The sequence below is a fragment of the Apodemus sylvaticus genome, chromosome 1 (assembly GCF_947179515.1).
Source record: "Apodemus sylvaticus chromosome 1, mApoSyl1.1, whole genome shotgun sequence".
Taxonomy (NCBI): domain Eukaryota; kingdom Metazoa; phylum Chordata; class Mammalia; order Rodentia; family Muridae; genus Apodemus; species Apodemus sylvaticus.
In genome coordinates, this window is record NC_067472.1 from 50,207,292 (window position 1) to 50,213,621 (window position 6,330).

Here is a 6,330-nt window from a genome sequence, read left to right on the forward strand (position 1 = left end):
GTGGAATCATGGTGCTTTTTGTTCCTGAATGGAATGAGCCCCCACAAAAAGCACAGGATACAGCACAACATGAGGGCACCTGTTACACATGAAGTGACCGACACACACTAGCATTTTCTATATGCATAATAGGGGACCTGCATAGGTGAAAGGGCCTTTTATACTCATCTAAAAAAATTCAGGCAAGTCATCTATATGCATTTTTCAAATAATTTGGAGAGTGCTATGATCCAAAGTAGGATATGCTGATTAGTGTTGTCTTTGTTGGCACTGACAGTCTTGCATGGGCACATACCAGTATTTTCACATTAGCTTTTCTTTTAATAAAAAAGACTCAAGTGCATTTAGACAATACATAGTGAAAGCTGTTTACATACATTAAATTTAAGAGAGTCAATATTAGATGCCTTTTTTTTGTTTTTTTTAACCCTACAGAGTACAAATCAGGTTCTTCACAATAGACTGAATAGTAAGCAGTTCTTCAAAAAATGAGGGGAAGAAAATGCCCACATGAATACTATGCCCCTTTAAAAAGAAGGTCTAATGATTCAGAATGTGAAAATAAAGTTTTAGCATAGGTGATCCAAGTCTATAGTTAAAACAAAAAAGTAGTCCTTCATGAAGTAAAGGTTACAAGAACATGTTGCCTCTTTCCCCGTCTATAAACTAAGAAGTGGGTAGATGATGCTTCAGTATGAAAATAGGAAACCACAGGATCAGCTTCCATCTCACATGCTGTACCCAAAGCTGGGCTGTGGCTGCCCATATGGTGGTGCAACATAACCATAAGCAAAAGGTGCCTGGAACAATTGCTGGAAACAGAGTGTGGAGCTATGCCATAAAGACAGCTTTTACAAGGATGCAATGCAGTATGCTTCTATCTAAAGATACAGAATTGGCTGAAGAGCTCCTACACGGGTTTTTGCAGGAAGAAAAAAGGTCAGATGTCATCCTGGAAACTGCACGGAGACATAATATCATGGATCTGCCATGCCCTATTTCGTCCAGGTTATGAATGAATACTTGACCAAGGTGGATAAATATGCTTCAGAGTCACCGAGAAAAGAAGCAGAAGCTACAGAGACACACCCCATTGCTTATGGTCAGCCTCAGCTGATGCGAACATCAGGCTCTAGTATGACAGTCCCTCCCCAGGCAGCTTTTGCCATATTTATGTGTGTGCTTTGATCTATTTTAAACTACATTATTAATACACTTCTGTATAAAAGCTATAAATGTACTAGTTTATCTCTGTTCAACAGAAGGTAATCATCTTCCACAAGGAAACATTTCCAAGTACTGATTTTTACCCCTTTTCCTAGGAACTGAAATGATGATTATTCTTGAGGAAGGTGAAACTGAAATTCTTCAGACTTCAAAAGTTGAAATTGCCCAGGAGGTGATCTACCCCTTACTTTCCTGTCTACTTCCTATTCACACTAAAACACTGAGGGTAAATGTTATTGAGTATTTTCCAGAGAGCACTTTTCACTTCTCTGTTCCTGAGGCTGTAGATCAAGGGGTTCAACATGGGAATGACTACAGTGTAGAATACAGATGCTATTATGTCCATGTCCATGGACTGACCAGAACTGGGCTGCAAGTACATGAAGATGATTGTGCCAGAGAAGATAGACACAGAAGTGAGGTGGGAAGCACAAGTGGAGAAAGCCTTCTTTTGTCCCTCAGAAGATTTCATGTTTTGAATAGTAATGTATATGAAGAGGTATGAGATGAAAATTACTAAGAGAGTGAAAAAAACATTGAATCCCACAAAAAAAAAAACAACTTACTGATGTGTGTGCTGGAGCATGCAAGAACCAGGAGTGGGGGAATGTCACAGAAAAAAATGAATGATCTTATTAGAACCACAAAAAGAGAGTTTAAATGTTTCTGCAGCACGGATTGAGGCATTGAGGAAGCCACAGGTGTAAGAGCCAACAGTCAGGATGCTACACACACCTGTTGTCATGGTGGTGGTGTAATGAAGAGGCCTACACACTGCTGCATGACGGTCATAAGCCATGGAGGCCAGAAGACAGACTCAACAGTGGCAAACCCCACAAAGAAGAAAAATTGAGCAGCACAGCCATTACAGGAGATGATCTTGTTCTCTGAATGAAGTGCAGTCACCATCTTGGGAGCTACAGCTGATGAGTATCCAAGATTTACAAAGGACAGGTTACTGAGGAAGAAGTACATGGGAGTGTGGAGGTGGGAGTCTGAGAAGATGATGACCATAATCCCTCCATTTCCAATCAGAGTGGCAAGCTAGATGCAGAAAAATATCAGGAGGAGAGGAACCTGAAGATTGGGGTCATCTATCAAGCCCAGCAGGATGAATTCCATCACTTCTGTGATGTTCTCCATTGAAGTCAGCTTAACTTTTGCCTAATGATTAAAGAGAATGAAGCTAAAACCAGAAATCCATAAAGATATAAAAATAAAACACACACACACACACACATGCGCGCGCGTGTGTGTGTGTGTGTGTGTGTGTGTGTGAGAGAGAGAGAGAGAGAGAGAGAGAGAGAGAGAGACATGTAAAACACATGGTCTACCGTCTGATTTTATTAGTGCTTAATTATTTGAGATGAATACAATATGCCTATTCAAGAGATCAGAAAGACAGTATCTTGGCAATATTAAGTGAGACTGTTTAATAAAAGTCAAAGTCAAATTTATCTCTTTGTAGTTTCTGAGTTCAAACTGGATGTGCATTCACATTACAGATTTAGTATTATCTGGTAAAATCATTTTTAAGTCCTTACTCAACTTTTAGCCATCAGAAAATGAAAACTTTGAGGTAAAAAATATGAATCCATTCTTTATTTTCTACCTCATTCTGTCTTAATAATATGCCCTCAATAGAAACTTCATGAAAATTTTATATATGCATAATTAAGTCTCAAAAACCATAGAAATCAATAGAGCACACTATCCACTTTCCCCAAAATATCAACCAGAATTTAATGTATTTATTCTTCAAATCAACACTTTGGTTCTGATTTTAGTAAAAGAGAAATGTAAACACCAAATCAGTCACAATCCCTTTGATCTACAACGGTATCCTGCCTGCAAAATATGTTTGGACAATGATGACACAATGCTTGTCAGGTAGTCAACCAATGTCTGATCTGACTTAAGGCCCACACTATGACATGGAAGCCCATACCTGGCACTGTTAGGGAGACTAAGAACAAGAAGCATTGTAGAAAAGAAACCTAAGGTATAACCAAATACTGCTGGTCTTTTTTTAATAAATCCAAAGTCATATAAAAGGTAATATTAGAAATGGACTTAAAATCTTGGTCAGTTTCACTCTAAATCCAGAGATTTTAAACATGGATTCTACTATTATTGTAAATGTATTCCTGAAACATAGAACAAGTAAAGAGAGGCTGCAGTAGTTATGCCATGCATGTTTTAAATATATAAATAATTATTTCATAATTATATTAATGTAAGCATATCTATTTATACATATATGTAAAATTATAATTGTATGTAGAAGTCATTGTATTGGTACTATTACAGTTATGACCTTTTTGCATCCTCAAATCACTTATGTCTTGATTATCATACATTTAGCTCTATACTCAGCCAGCATTTCAACTGGATTTAGGACCCTGGAAACAGTGACAGTATTAATTCCTTCTTGGCTCACTCAATCCACCATGGTTCCTTGCACATAAACTTAAAGATTTGGTGAATTGAATGCCAATGTAGGAAAATAAATTTCATGCTATTTAAATTAACAACAAACAGGCTATTGTTCTCTTGCCTACCATAGTCCATATTTCCTGCCAAAAATGTTAGATGATAAATACTCAGAAGAAAACGTGTGTCTGGAAATGGTCAGGACTGGAGAAAGGCTTATGTCCTAGTTTGTACCATGTTCTCCCTCCAGTTAGTTATTCTCTTCAGGAAGCATTTGCATCATAGGCTTTACCTGTCCCTCCTTCCACCACAGGTGGTAGCAGACTAAGAAGAGGAAAGAGAAGATATGTGGAAAGAGAGAAAGGAAGGGGGAGCTGGAAATTAGAAGAACATTTCCATCAACTTTGCATCAACTTGCCTTTAACCATTGCTATCAATTTACTGTGGAGGCCTTTCTGTATAACACAAAAATAAGACATCAAGGCCAGTTCATACTGAAATATAGTATCCCTAATGGAGAGCCCAATTCTAAAGACTGTTCAAAAAAATAGTTTCAAAACTTATAAAAATGTTGTGTGCATGTAGTCATTCAACAATTGCATGGTTGGTTAGATAAGACTGGATCATGGGTGATATAGAACATACAGATATGAAGAAACTGAGGCATGGTAACATGCCTCATGTTGAAGTGACAGGGTCAGAGTCAAATGCTTCTGTCAAATGTTGCTGCTTATTGAAATGATTGCAGAAAGGAAAATAGCTTATCAATTGTCATTGTTTAAGGAAGAAGACACAAATCATCACACAGCTTAAATCAACCTATTTTTCCCAATACAAGGTAAGATGAAGACTGAAAATTTTTTAAAGAACTAAATGTAGTTAGCTGAAAATGAATTCTGAATTATTTTCCAAAACACCTCCACAAATGCTTCTGCAGCAAATTTCACTGTATATCTATCCAGGTATATTTCAGATTTCATCAAAAGAGTATGAAGACTCCCTCAGTTATCACACACCCCAATTGAAATGTTGGTGAGATAACTAAATGTCAGGAAGGAAGAAACAAACACTATTTTGTTTGTCATCTGTTGGATGTTTTTTCTCATTACCTAAGTTACTGGTGCCCACAGAATGGACTTGAATGGTTGTTAAGCAAATAAATGAATTTCAGTACCATATCTAAGTGGATATTGTAGCCTTTTTTGAGATAAGGGCATGTTATAATCTTCAGGCTGGTAAAATAAGTCTACTATCTCAGCCTCATTAGTAACTGGCATGAAAAACATGCACCTTCATGCTTGCCTAGAATAATAAAATGTATGGTTATTTGCTACAGAACTGTAGGCAAGTACGTTTCCAACTAACAAGAGAAAATGAACTGGAGTAAAATAAGGGGAAATTCAGATACTTTGTGCTCAATAGCAATGTTAAATACAAGTTAATTAACAATGACTTTATTAAACTGTGCATCAGACATTTGAACTTTTTTCTTAGGCTTTTATGAGCACCATTTGGTGGCAACAACCAATCTAGTAATATCAATGGTCATCTTGTCTAAGCAAAAGTGACAGAAAAGTAGCTATTAAAAACTTCTCTATTTATGTAAAATGGATCAGAGGAGCCTGGGAAGTAGAATCTGAGTGCTTTGCATCTATATTCTGTCTTCTTTTCTTCAAGACCACACCTTTATTTCTACCCACAATGTAAAGAATGTTGCTTTAATTCATAGAATTAAAAGTCATAAAAAACATACCTATGTTCTTGGGACTTCTAAAATCTTAATTCAGAGCTGAATTCAACCACTCGGCTTTCTGGAGCCTGAAAAAGAAACATAACTGTTTGTCCTCTGAGGGCCTTTGACCTCAAAGAGTAATTGAATTGCTGAAGCTTTGTGAAAAAGTGCAAAGACAGAGGCCACTACAATTTACATGAATCCCCGAGAGCCACACCAAATTTGCTGAGAGGCTGAGATCTCTAAGAGATTGGTGCCTATGTAGATTCAAGATTCTCTGAAGGGAATATCCCCAAGGAATCAACTCCAATGCAGAGCTCAGTGACATAGACTCAAACAACACTTTACTGAGGGAACTAAGACATTGTGATAATATAAACATTCTGGAAAGAACCATCAAGGGACAAAGAGAGACAATTTGTTCTGGCAATAGGCTGAAATCATTAATAGGAAAATTCCATTGTGGTATCCTGAAAGAAATATTTGAGTATAAACTTTTCCCTCACCTTACAAATTTCTTACTTTGGGAGGTGGCACTTTCCTGAAGTCTCAATGGGGGAAAATGTTTAAATAATTAAAACAGACTATCAAAAATCTCTATTTCTCTTAAACTCAGTTACCATTGCAGAAGTCCATGCACAAAGAGGCCTGGGAGCAGAAACAGGAAACTGTTTTCTAATAAACTTAATTATAAACAAGCTGAAGACATAGAGCTGGCAAGATGTATAGGATGCAGTTTCATTAATATTAATGTTCAAGACGTGCACATTCAGGGTATCTACTACATTAGCCCTTATATGTATGTGTGATTTCCTTTCACACGACTCTTTTAGAAATAATTTTTTCACTACACACATCAAGACATCCAGGTATTTCTAACTTTGACATATTTTCTAATATTATTCATCAGTAAACGAACTGGGCCTCCTCAGAAAAAT

General features: G+C 36.9%; 1 pseudogene; it reads right to left on the reverse strand.

Moving 5' to 3' along the window:
* Positions 1-1,423: 1,423 nt before the first annotated feature.
* On the reverse strand, positions 1,424-2,373 carry LOC127689559 (olfactory receptor 1444-like; annotated as a pseudogene).
* Between the last annotated feature and the right edge of the window lie 3,957 nt (positions 2,374-6,330).